This window comes from Mercurialis annua, linkage group LG5, assembly GCF_937616625.2.
Source record: "Mercurialis annua linkage group LG5, ddMerAnnu1.2, whole genome shotgun sequence".
NCBI lineage: Eukaryota > Viridiplantae > Streptophyta > Magnoliopsida > Malpighiales > Euphorbiaceae > Mercurialis > Mercurialis annua.
The window spans coordinates 41,579,157-41,588,921 of NC_065574.1; the positions used below are offsets into that span (position 1 = coordinate 41,579,157).

General features: G+C 45.4%; 29 non-coding genes across 29 annotated transcripts; all 29 read left to right on the plus strand.

The window, feature by feature from the left end:
• The first annotated feature begins 12 nt into the window (after nucleotides 1–12).
• Nucleotides 13–131, plus strand: LOC126685423 (5S ribosomal RNA). Its single transcript, XR_007643526.1, has one exon. It is a non-coding gene; the product is annotated as a 5S ribosomal RNA (ribosomal RNA).
• Nucleotides 132–349: 218 nt separating this feature from the next.
• Nucleotides 350–468, plus strand: LOC126685425 (5S ribosomal RNA). The gene has a single exon (XR_007643528.1). It is a non-coding gene; the product is annotated as a 5S ribosomal RNA (ribosomal RNA).
• Nucleotides 469–686: 218 nt separating this feature from the next.
• On the plus strand, nucleotides 687–805 carry LOC126684955 (5S ribosomal RNA). The gene has a single exon (XR_007643117.1). It is a non-coding gene; the product is annotated as a 5S ribosomal RNA (ribosomal RNA).
• A 225-nt stretch (nucleotides 806–1,030) lies between these two features.
• On the plus strand, nucleotides 1,031–1,149 carry LOC126685426 (5S ribosomal RNA). The gene has a single exon (XR_007643529.1). It is a non-coding gene; the product is annotated as a 5S ribosomal RNA (ribosomal RNA).
• Nucleotides 1,150–1,367: 218 nt separating this feature from the next.
• On the plus strand, nucleotides 1,368–1,486 carry LOC126685427 (5S ribosomal RNA). Its single transcript, XR_007643530.1, has one exon. It is a non-coding gene; the product is annotated as a 5S ribosomal RNA (ribosomal RNA).
• A 218-nt stretch (nucleotides 1,487–1,704) lies between these two features.
• Nucleotides 1,705–1,823, plus strand: LOC126685428 (5S ribosomal RNA). The gene has a single exon (XR_007643531.1). It is a non-coding gene; the product is annotated as a 5S ribosomal RNA (ribosomal RNA).
• A 218-nt stretch (nucleotides 1,824–2,041) lies between these two features.
• Nucleotides 2,042–2,160, plus strand: LOC126684725 (5S ribosomal RNA). The gene has a single exon (XR_007642897.1). It is a non-coding gene; the product is annotated as a 5S ribosomal RNA (ribosomal RNA).
• Nucleotides 2,161–2,385: 225 nt separating this feature from the next.
• On the plus strand, nucleotides 2,386–2,504 carry LOC126685429 (5S ribosomal RNA). The gene has a single exon (XR_007643532.1). It is a non-coding gene; the product is annotated as a 5S ribosomal RNA (ribosomal RNA).
• A 218-nt stretch (nucleotides 2,505–2,722) lies between these two features.
• LOC126685430 (5S ribosomal RNA) lies at nucleotides 2,723–2,841 on the plus strand. Its single transcript, XR_007643533.1, has one exon. It is a non-coding gene; the product is annotated as a 5S ribosomal RNA (ribosomal RNA).
• Nucleotides 2,842–3,059: 218 nt separating this feature from the next.
• Nucleotides 3,060–3,178, plus strand: LOC126685431 (5S ribosomal RNA). The gene has a single exon (XR_007643534.1). It is a non-coding gene; the product is annotated as a 5S ribosomal RNA (ribosomal RNA).
• Nucleotides 3,179–3,403: 225 nt separating this feature from the next.
• Nucleotides 3,404–3,522, plus strand: LOC126685432 (5S ribosomal RNA). Its single transcript, XR_007643535.1, has one exon. It is a non-coding gene; the product is annotated as a 5S ribosomal RNA (ribosomal RNA).
• Nucleotides 3,523–3,740: 218 nt separating this feature from the next.
• Nucleotides 3,741–3,859, plus strand: LOC126685434 (5S ribosomal RNA). The gene has a single exon (XR_007643536.1). It is a non-coding gene; the product is annotated as a 5S ribosomal RNA (ribosomal RNA).
• Nucleotides 3,860–4,077: 218 nt separating this feature from the next.
• On the plus strand, nucleotides 4,078–4,196 carry LOC126685435 (5S ribosomal RNA). Its single transcript, XR_007643537.1, has one exon. It is a non-coding gene; the product is annotated as a 5S ribosomal RNA (ribosomal RNA).
• Nucleotides 4,197–4,414: 218 nt separating this feature from the next.
• On the plus strand, nucleotides 4,415–4,533 carry LOC126685437 (5S ribosomal RNA). The gene has a single exon (XR_007643539.1). It is a non-coding gene; the product is annotated as a 5S ribosomal RNA (ribosomal RNA).
• Nucleotides 4,534–4,751: 218 nt separating this feature from the next.
• LOC126685438 (5S ribosomal RNA) lies at nucleotides 4,752–4,870 on the plus strand. The gene has a single exon (XR_007643540.1). It is a non-coding gene; the product is annotated as a 5S ribosomal RNA (ribosomal RNA).
• A 225-nt stretch (nucleotides 4,871–5,095) lies between these two features.
• On the plus strand, nucleotides 5,096–5,214 carry LOC126685012 (5S ribosomal RNA). Its single transcript, XR_007643170.1, has one exon. It is a non-coding gene; the product is annotated as a 5S ribosomal RNA (ribosomal RNA).
• A 218-nt stretch (nucleotides 5,215–5,432) lies between these two features.
• On the plus strand, nucleotides 5,433–5,551 carry LOC126685439 (5S ribosomal RNA). Its single transcript, XR_007643541.1, has one exon. It is a non-coding gene; the product is annotated as a 5S ribosomal RNA (ribosomal RNA).
• Nucleotides 5,552–5,769: 218 nt separating this feature from the next.
• On the plus strand, nucleotides 5,770–5,888 carry LOC126685440 (5S ribosomal RNA). Its single transcript, XR_007643542.1, has one exon. It is a non-coding gene; the product is annotated as a 5S ribosomal RNA (ribosomal RNA).
• A 218-nt stretch (nucleotides 5,889–6,106) lies between these two features.
• LOC126685441 (5S ribosomal RNA) lies at nucleotides 6,107–6,225 on the plus strand. The gene has a single exon (XR_007643543.1). It is a non-coding gene; the product is annotated as a 5S ribosomal RNA (ribosomal RNA).
• A 218-nt stretch (nucleotides 6,226–6,443) lies between these two features.
• On the plus strand, nucleotides 6,444–6,562 carry LOC126684919 (5S ribosomal RNA). Its single transcript, XR_007643082.1, has one exon. It is a non-coding gene; the product is annotated as a 5S ribosomal RNA (ribosomal RNA).
• A 218-nt stretch (nucleotides 6,563–6,780) lies between these two features.
• LOC126684920 (5S ribosomal RNA) lies at nucleotides 6,781–6,899 on the plus strand. Its single transcript, XR_007643083.1, has one exon. It is a non-coding gene; the product is annotated as a 5S ribosomal RNA (ribosomal RNA).
• Nucleotides 6,900–7,117: 218 nt separating this feature from the next.
• On the plus strand, nucleotides 7,118–7,236 carry LOC126684921 (5S ribosomal RNA). Its single transcript, XR_007643084.1, has one exon. It is a non-coding gene; the product is annotated as a 5S ribosomal RNA (ribosomal RNA).
• Nucleotides 7,237–7,461: 225 nt separating this feature from the next.
• Nucleotides 7,462–7,580, plus strand: LOC126684788 (5S ribosomal RNA). The gene has a single exon (XR_007642957.1). It is a non-coding gene; the product is annotated as a 5S ribosomal RNA (ribosomal RNA).
• A 218-nt stretch (nucleotides 7,581–7,798) lies between these two features.
• Nucleotides 7,799–7,917, plus strand: LOC126685443 (5S ribosomal RNA). Its single transcript, XR_007643545.1, has one exon. It is a non-coding gene; the product is annotated as a 5S ribosomal RNA (ribosomal RNA).
• A 218-nt stretch (nucleotides 7,918–8,135) lies between these two features.
• LOC126685444 (5S ribosomal RNA) lies at nucleotides 8,136–8,254 on the plus strand. Its single transcript, XR_007643546.1, has one exon. It is a non-coding gene; the product is annotated as a 5S ribosomal RNA (ribosomal RNA).
• A 218-nt stretch (nucleotides 8,255–8,472) lies between these two features.
• Nucleotides 8,473–8,591, plus strand: LOC126685445 (5S ribosomal RNA). Its single transcript, XR_007643547.1, has one exon. It is a non-coding gene; the product is annotated as a 5S ribosomal RNA (ribosomal RNA).
• A 225-nt stretch (nucleotides 8,592–8,816) lies between these two features.
• Nucleotides 8,817–8,935, plus strand: LOC126685446 (5S ribosomal RNA). Its single transcript, XR_007643548.1, has one exon. It is a non-coding gene; the product is annotated as a 5S ribosomal RNA (ribosomal RNA).
• A 218-nt stretch (nucleotides 8,936–9,153) lies between these two features.
• On the plus strand, nucleotides 9,154–9,272 carry LOC126685447 (5S ribosomal RNA). Its single transcript, XR_007643549.1, has one exon. It is a non-coding gene; the product is annotated as a 5S ribosomal RNA (ribosomal RNA).
• Nucleotides 9,273–9,490: 218 nt separating this feature from the next.
• On the plus strand, nucleotides 9,491–9,609 carry LOC126685449 (5S ribosomal RNA). Its single transcript, XR_007643551.1, has one exon. It is a non-coding gene; the product is annotated as a 5S ribosomal RNA (ribosomal RNA).
• Nucleotides 9,610–9,765: the final 156 nt, after the last annotated feature.

The window sequence follows — 9,765 nt, forward strand, 5'->3', positions numbered from 1 at the left end:
GCAAGGTGTGACGGGTGCGATCATACCAGCACTAATGCACCGGATCCCATCAGAACTCCGAAGTTAAACGTGCTTGGGCGAGAGCAGTACTAGGATGGGTGACCTCCTGGGAAGTCCTCGTGTTGCACCCCTTTTTTGCATTTTTGCGGTCCGCGCCTGCATTTTTTTAATTATTATCGCCTATCGCGTAAACAGAACGAGTAACGAGCACCGGTGAATTGCAATGCAGGGACTAAACGGGAAATATGAAAAAGTTCAGGGACCAAAACGTACTTTTAAAGATATTTTTTATTTTGGTTGAATGAGTTGCAAGGCAGCAGATATATACGATGATCGTGCAAGGTGTGACGGGTGCGATCATACCAGCACTAATGCACCGGATCCCATCAGAACTCCGAAGTTAAACGTGCTTGGGCGAGAGCAGTACTAGGATGGGTGACCTCCTGGGAAGTCCTCGTGTTGCACCCCTTTTTTGCATTTTTGCGGTCCGCGCCTGCATTTTTTTAATTATTATCGCCTATCGCGTAAACAGAACGAGTAACGAGCACCGGTGAATTGCAATGCAGGGACTAAACGGGAAATATGAAAAAGTTCAGGGACCAAAACGTACTTTTAAAGATATTTTTTATTTTGGTTGAATGAGTTGCAAGGCAGCAGATATATACGATGATCGTGCAAGGTGTGACGGGTGCGATCATACCAGCACTAATGCACCGGATCCCATCAGAACTCCGAAGTTAAACGTGCTTGGGCGAGAGCAGTACTAGGATGGGTGACCTCCTGGGAAGTCATCGTGTTGCACCCCTTTTTTGCATTTTTGCGGTCCGCGCCTGCATTTTTTTAATTATTATCGCCTATCGCGTAAACAGAACGAGTAACGAGTAACGAGCACCGGTGAATTGCAATGCAGGGACTAAACGGGAAATATGAAAAAGTTCAGGGACCAAAACGTACTTTTAAAGATATTTTTTATTTTGGTTGAATGAGTTGCAAGGCAGCAGATATATACGATGATCGTGCAAGGTGTGACGGGTGCGATCATACCAGCACTAATGCACCGGATCCCATCAGAACTCCGAAGTTAAACGTGCTTGGGCGAGAGCAGTACTAGGATGGGTGACCTCCTGGGAAGTCCTCGTGTTGCACCCCTTTTTTGCATTTTTGCGGTCCGCGCCTGCATTTTTTTAATTATTATCGCCTATCGCGTAAACAGAACGAGTAACGAGCACCGGTGAATTGCAATGCAGGGACTAAACGGGAAATATGAAAAAGTTCAGGGACCAAAACGTACTTTTAAAGATATTTTTTATTTTGGTTGAATGAGTTGCAAGGCAGCAGATATATACGATGATCGTGCAAGGTGTGACGGGTGCGATCATACCAGCACTAATGCACCGGATCCCATCAGAACTCCGAAGTTAAACGTGCTTGGGCGAGAGCAGTACTAGGATGGGTGACCTCCTGGGAAGTCCTCGTGTTGCACCCCTTTTTTGCATTTTTGCGGTCCGCGCCTGCATTTTTTTAATTATTATCGCCTATCGCGTAAACAGAACGAGTAACGAGCACCGGTGAATTGCAATGCAGGGACTAAACGGGAAATATGAAAAAGTTCAGGGACCAACACGTACTTTTAAAGATATTTTTTATTTTGGTTGAATGAGTTGCAAGGCAGCAGATATATACGATGATCGTGCAAGGTGTGACGGGTGCGATCATACCAGCACTAATGCACCGGATCCCATCAGAACTCCGAAGTTAAACGTGCTTGGGCGAGAGCAGTACTAGGATGGGTGACCTCCTGGGAAGTCCTCGTGTTGCACCCCTTTTTTGCATTTTTGCGGTCCGCGCCTGCATTTTATTAATTATTATCGCCTATCGCGTAAACAGAACGAGTAACGAGCACCGGTGAATTGCAATGCAGGGACTAAACGGGAAATATGAAAAAGTTCAGGGACCAAAACGTACTTTTAAAGATAGTTTTTATTTTGGTTGAATGAGTTGCAAGGCAGCAGATATATACGATGATCGTGCAAGGTGTGACGGGTGCGATCATACCAGCACTAATGCACCGGATCCCATCAGAACTCCGAAGATAAACGTGCTTGGGCGAGAGCAGTACTAGGATGGGTGACCTCCTGGGAAGTCCTCGTGTTGCACCCCTTTTTGGCATTTTTGCGGTCCGCGCCTGCATTTTATTAATTATTATCGCCTATCGCGTAAACAGAACGAGTAACGAGTAACGAGCACCGGTGAATTGCAATGCAGGGACTAAACGGGAAATATGAAAAAGTTCAGGGACCAAAACGTACTTTTAAAGATAGTTTTTATTTTGGTTGAATGAGTTGCAAGGCAGCAGATATATACGATGATCGTGCAAGGTGTGACGGGTGCGATCATACCAGCACTAATGCACCGGATCCCATCAGAACTCCGAAGTTAAACGTGCTTGGGCGAGAGCAGTACTAGGATGGGTGACCTCCTGGGAAGTCCTCGTGTTGCACCCCTTTTTTGCATTTTTGCGGTCCGCGCCTGCATTTTTTTAATTATTATCGCCTATCGCGTAAACAGAACGAGTAACGAGCACCGGTGAATTGCAATGCAGGGACTAAACGGGAAATATGAAAAAGTTCAGGGACCAAAACGTACTTTTAAAGATATTTTTTATTTTGGTTGAATGAGTTGCAAGGCAGCATATATATACGATGATCGTGCAAGGTGTGACGGGTGCGATCATACCAGCACTAATGCACCGGATCCCATCAGAACTCCGAAGTTAAACGTGCTTGGGCGAGAGCAGTACTAGGATGGGTGACCTCCTGGGAAGTCCTCGTGTTGCACCCCTTTTTTGCATTTTTGCGGTCCGCGCCTGCATTTTTTTAATTATTATCGCCTATCGCGTAAACAGAACGAGTAACGAGCACCGGTGAATTGCAATGCAGGGACTAAACGGGAAATATGAAAAAGTTCAGGGACCAAAACGTACTTTTAAAGATATTTTTTATTTTGGTTGAATGAGTTGCAAGGCAGCAGATATATACGATGATCGTGCAAGGTGTGACGGGTGCGATCATACCAGCACTAATGCACCGGATCCCATCAGAACTCCGAAGTTAAACGTGCTTGGGCGAGAGCAGTACTAGGATGGGTGACCTCCTGGGAAGTCCTCGTGTTGCACCCCTTTTTTGCATTTTTGCGGTCCGCGCCTGCATTTTTTTAATTATTATCGCCTATCGCGTAAACAGAACGAGTAACGAGTAACGAGCACCGGTGAATTGCAATGCAGGGACTAAACGGGAAATATGAAAAAGTTCAGGGACCAAAACGTACTTTTAAAGATATTTTTTATTTTGGTTGAATGAGTTGCAAGGCAGCAGATATATACGATGATCGTGCAAGGTGTGACGGGTGCGATCATACCAGCACTAATGCACCGGATCCCATCAGAACTCCGAAGTTAAACGTGCTTGGGCGAGAGCAGTACTAGGATGGGTGACCTCCTGGGAAGTCCTCGTGTTGCACCCCTTTTTTGCATTTTTGCGGTCCGCGCCTGCATTTTTTTAATTATTATCGCCTATCGCGTAAACAGAACGAGTAACGAGCACCGGTGAATTGCAATGCAGGGACTAAACGGGAAATATGAAAAAGTTCAGGGACCAAAACGTACTTTTAAAGATATTTTTTATTTTGGTTGAATGAGTTGCAAGGCAGCAGATATATACGATGATCGTGCAAGGTGTGACGGGTGCGATCATACCAGCACTAATGCACCGGATCCCATCAGAACTCCGAAGTTAAACGTGCTTGGGCGAGAGCAGTACTAGGATGGGTGACCTCCTGGGAAGTCCTCGTGTTGCACCCCTTTTTTGCATTTTTGCGGTCCGCGCCTGCATTTTTTTAATTATTATCGCCTATCGCGTAAACAGAACGAGTAACGAGCACCGGTGAATTGCAATGCAGGGACTAAACGGGAAATATGAAAAAGTTCAGGGACCAAAACGTACTTTTAAAGATATTTTTTATTTTGGTTGAATGAGTTGCAAGGCAGCAGATATATACGATGATCGTGCAAGGTGTGACGGGTGCGATCATACCAGCACTAATGCACCGGATCCCATCAGAACTCCGAAGTTAAACGTGCTTGGGCGAGAGCAGTACTAGGATGGGTGACCTCCTGGGAAGTCCTCGTGTTGCACCCCTTTTTTGCATTTTTGCGGTCCGCGCCTGCATTTTTTTAATTATTATCGCCTATCGCGTAAACAGAACGAGTAACGAGCACCGGTGAATTGCAATGCAGGGACTAAACGGGAAATATGAAAAAGTTCAGGGACCAAAACGTACTTTTAAAGATATTTTTTATTTTGGTTGAATGAGTTGCAAGGCAGCAGATATATACGATGATCGTGCAAGGTGTGACGGGTGCGATCATACCAGCACTAATGCACCGGATCCCATCAGAACTCCGAAGTTAAACGTGCTTGGGCGAGAGCAGTACTAGGATGGGTGACCTCCTGGGAAGTCCTCGTGTTGCACCCCTTTTTTGCATTTTTGCGGTCCGCGCCTGCATTTTTTTAATTATTATCGCCTATCGCGTAAACAGAACGAGTAACGAGCACCGGTGAATTGCAATGCAGGGACTAAACGGGAAATATGAAAAAGTTCAGGGACCAAAACGTACTTTTAAAGATATTTTTTATTTTGGTTGAATGAGTTGCAAGGCAGCAGATATATACGATGATCGTGCAAGGTGTGACGGGTGCGATCATACCAGCACTAATGCACCGGATCCCATCAGAACTCCGAAGTTAAACGTGCTTGGGCGAGAGCAGTACTAGGATGGGTGACCTCCTGGGAAGTCCTCGTGTTGCACCCCTTTTATGCATTTTTGCGGTCCGCGCCTGCATTTTTTTAATTATTATCGCCTATCGCGTAAACAGAACGAGTAACGAGTAACGAGCACCGGTGAATTGCAATGCAGGGACTAAACGGGAAATATGAAAAAGTTCAGGGACCAAAACGTACTTTTAAAGATAGTTTTTATTTTGGTTGAATGAGTTGCAAGGCAGCAGATATATACGATGATCGTGCAAGGTGTGACGGGTGCGATCATACCAGCACTAATGCATCGGATCCCATCAGAACTCCGAAGTTAAACGTGCTTGGGCGAGAGCAGTATTTGGATGGGTGACCTCCTGGGAAGTCCTCGTGTTGCACCCCTTTTTTGCATTTTTGCGGTCCGCGCCTGCATTTTTTTAATTATTATCGCCTATCGCGTAAACAGAACGAGTAACGAGCACCGGTGAATTGCAATGCAGGGACTAAACGGGAAATATGAAAAAGTTCAGGGACCAAAACGTACTTTTAAAGATATTTTTTATTTTGGTTGAATGAGTTGCAAGGCAGCAGATATATACGATGATCGTGCAAGGTGTGACGGGTGCGATCATACCAGCACTAATGCACCGGATCCCATCAGAACTCCGAAGTTAAACGTGCTTGGGCGAGAGCAGTACTAGGATGGGTGACCTCCTGGGAAGTCCTCGTGTTGCACCCCTTTTTTGCATTTTTGCGGTCCGCGCCTGCATTTTTTTAATTATTATCGCCTATCGCGTAAACAGAACGAGTAACGAGCACCGGTGAATTGCAATGCAGGGACTAAACGGGAAATATGAAAAAGTTCAGGGACCAAAACGTACTTTTAAAGATATTTTTTATTTTGGTTGAATGAGTTGCAAGGCAGCAGATATATACGATGATCGTGCAAGGTGTGACGGGTGCGATCATACCAGCACTAATGCACCGGATCCCATCAGAACTCCGAAGTTAAACGTGCTTGGGCGAGAGCAGTACTAGGATGGGTGACCTCCTGGGAAGTCCTCGTGTTGCACCCCTTTTTTGCATTTTTGCGGTCCGCGCCTGCATTTTTTTAATTATTATCGCCTATCGCGTAAACAGAACGAGTAACGAGCACCGGTGAATTGCAATGCAGGGACTAAACGGGAAATATGAAAAAGTTCAGGGACCAAAACGTACTTTTAAAGATATTTTTTATTTTGGTTGAATGAGTTGCAAGGCAGCAGATATATACGATGATCGTGCAAGGTGTGACGGGTGCGATCATACCAGCACTAATGCACCGGATCCCATCAGAACTCCGAAGTTAAACGTGCTTGGGCGAGAGCAGTACTAGGATGGGTGACCTCCTGGGAAGTCCTCGTGTTGCACCCCTTTTTTGCATTTTTGCGGTCCGCGCCTGCATTTTTTTAATTATTATCGCCTATCGCGTAAACAGAACGAGTAACGAGCACCGGTGAATTGCAATGCAGGGACTAAACGGGAAATATGAAAAAGTTCAGGGACCAAAACGTACTTTTAAAGATATTTTTTATTTTGGTTGAATGAGTTGCAAGGCAGCAGATATATACGATGATCGTGCAAGGTGTGACGGGTGCGATCATACCAGCACTAATGCACCGGATCCCATCAAAACTCCGAAGTTAAACGTGCTTGGGCGAGAGCAGTACTAGGATGGGTGACCTCCTGGGAAGTCCTCGTGTTGCACCCCTTTTTTGCATTTTTGCGGTCCGCGCCTGCATTTTTTTAATTATTATCGCCTATCGCGTAAACAGAACGAGTAACGAGCACCGGTGAATTGCAATGCAAGGACTAAACGGGAAATATGAAAAAGTTCAGGGACCAAAACGTACTTTTAAAGATATTTTTTATTTTGGTTGAATGAGTTGCAAGGCAGCAGATATATACGATGATCGTGCAAGGTGTGACGGGTGCGATCATACCAGCACTAATGCACCGGATCCCATCAAAACTCCGAAGTTAAACGTGCTTGGGCGAGAGCAGTACTAGGATGGGTGACCTCCTGGGAAGTCCTCGTGTTGCACCCCTTTTTTGCATTTTTACGGTCCGCGCCTGCATTTTTTTAATTATTATCGCCTATCGCGTAAACAGAACGAGTAACGAGCACCGGTGAATTGCAATGCAGGGACTAAACGGGAAATATGAAAAAGTTCAGGGACCAAAACGTACTTTTAAAGATATTTTTTATTTTGGTTGAATGAGTTGCAAGGCAGCAGATATATACGATGATCGTGCAAGGTGTGACGGGTGCGATCATACCAGCACTAATGCACCGGATCCCATCAAAACTCCGAAGTTAAACGTGCTTGGGCGAGAGCAGTACTAGGATGGGTGACCTCCTGGGAAGTCCTCGTGTTGCACCCCTTTTTTGCATTTTTACGGTCCGCGCCTGCATTTTTTTAATTATTATCGCCTATCGCGTAAACAGAACGAGTAACGAGTAACGAGCACCGGTGAATTGCAATGCAGGGACTAAACGGGAAATATGAAAAAGTTCAGGGACCAAAACGTACTTTTAAAGATAGTTTTTATTTTGGTTGAATGAGTTGCAAGGCAGCAGATATATACGATGATCGTGCAAGGTGTGACGGGTGCGATCATACCAGCGCTAATGCACCGGATCCCATCAGAACTCCGAAGTTAAACGTGCTTGGGCGAGAGCAGTACTAGAATGGGTGACCTCCTGGGAAGTCCTCGTGTTGCACCCCTTTTTGGCATTTTTGCGGTCCGCGCCTGCATTGTTTTAATTATTATCGCCTATCGCGTAAACAGAACGAGTAACGAGCACCGGTGAATTGCAATGCAGGGACTAAACGGGAAATATGAAAAAGTTCAGGGACCAAAACGTACTTTTAAAGATAGTTTTTATTTTGGTTGAATGAGTTGCAAGGCAGCAGATATATACGATGATCGTGCAAGGTGTGACGGGTGCGATCATACCAGCACTAATGCACCGGATCCCATCAGAACTCCGAAGTTAAACGTGCTTGGGCGAGAGCAGTACTAGGATGGGTGACCTCCTGGGAAGTCCTCGTGTTGCACCCCTTTTTTGCATTTTTGCGGTCCGCGCCTGCATTTTTTTAATTATTATCGCCTATCGCGTAAACAGAACGAGTAACGAGCACCGGTGAATTGCAATGCAGGGACTAAACGGGAAATATGAAAAAGTTCAGGGACCAAAACGTACTTTTAAAGATATTTTTTATTTTGGTTGAATGAGTTGCAAGGCAGCAGATATATACGATGATCGTGCAAGGTGTGACGGGTGCGATCATACCAGCACTAATGCACCGGATCCCATCAGAACTCCGAAGTTAAACGTGCTTGGGCGAGAGCAGTACTAGGATGGGTGACCTCCTGGGAAGTCCTCGTGTTGCACCCCTTTTTTGCATTTTTGCGGTCCGCGCCTGCATTTTTTTAATTATTATCGCCTATCGCGTAAACAGAACGAGTAACGAGCACCGGTGAATTGCAATGCAGGGACTAAACGGGAAATATGAAAAAGTTCAGGGACCAAAACGTACTTTTAAAGATATTTTTTATTTTGGTTGAATGAGTTGCAAGGCAGCAGATATATACGATGATCGTGCAAGGTGTGACGGGTGCGATCATACCAGCACTAATGCACCGGATCCCATCAGAACTCCGAAGTTAAACGTGCTTGGGCGAGAGCAGTACTAGGATGGGTGACCTCCTGGGAAGTCCTCGTGTTGCACCCCTTTTTTGCATTTTTGCGGTCCGCGCCTGCATTTTTTTAATTATTATCGCCTATCGCGTAAACAGAACGAGTAACGAGTAACGAGCACCGGTGAATTGCAATGCAGGGACTAAACGGGAAATATGAAAAAGTTCAGGGACCAAAACGTACTTTTAAAGATATTTTTTATTTTGGTTGAATGAGTTGCAAGGCAGCAGATATATACGATGATCGTGCAAGGTGTGACGGGTGCGATCATACCAGCACTAATGCACCGGATCCCATCAGAACTCCGAAGTTAAACGTGCTTGGGCGAGAGCAGTACTAGGATGGGTGACCTCCTGGGAAGTCCTCGTGTTGCACCCCTTTTTTGCATTTTTGCGGTCCGCGCCTGCATTTTTTTAATTATTATCGCCTATCGCGTAAACAGAACGAGTAACGAGCACCGGTGAATTGCAATGCAGGGACTAAACGGGAAATATGAAAAAGTTCAGGGACCAAAACGTACTTTTAAAGATATTTTTTATTTTGGTTGAATGAGTTGCAAGGCAGCAGATATATACGATGATCGTGCAAGGTGTGACGGGTGCGATCATACCAGCACTAATGCACCGGATCCCATCAGAACTCCGAAGTTAAACGTGCTTGGGCGAGAGCAGTACTAGGATGGGTGACCTCCTGGGAAGTCCTCGTGTTGCACCCCTTTTTTGCATTTTTGCGGTCCGCGCCTGCATTTTTTTAATTATTATCGCCTATCGCGTAAACAGAACGAGTAACGAGCACCGGTGAATTGCAATGCAGGGACTAAACGGGAAATATGAAAAAGTTCAGGGACCAAAACGTACTTTTAAAGATATTTTTTATTTTGGTTGAATGAGTTGCAAGGCAGCAGATATATACGATGATCGTGCAAGGTGTGACGGGTGCGATCATACCAGCACTAATGCACCGGATCCCATCAGAACTCCGAAGTTAAACGTGCTTGGGCGAGAGCAGTACTAGGATGGGTGACCTCCTGGGAAGTCCTCGTGTTGCACCCCTTTTTTGCATTTTTGCGGTCCGCGCCTGCATTTTTTTAATTATTATCGCCTATCGCGTAAACAGAACGAGTAACGAGCACCGGTGAATTGCAATGCAGGGACTAAACGGGAAATATGAAAAAGTTCAGGGACCAAAACGTACTTTTAAAGATATTT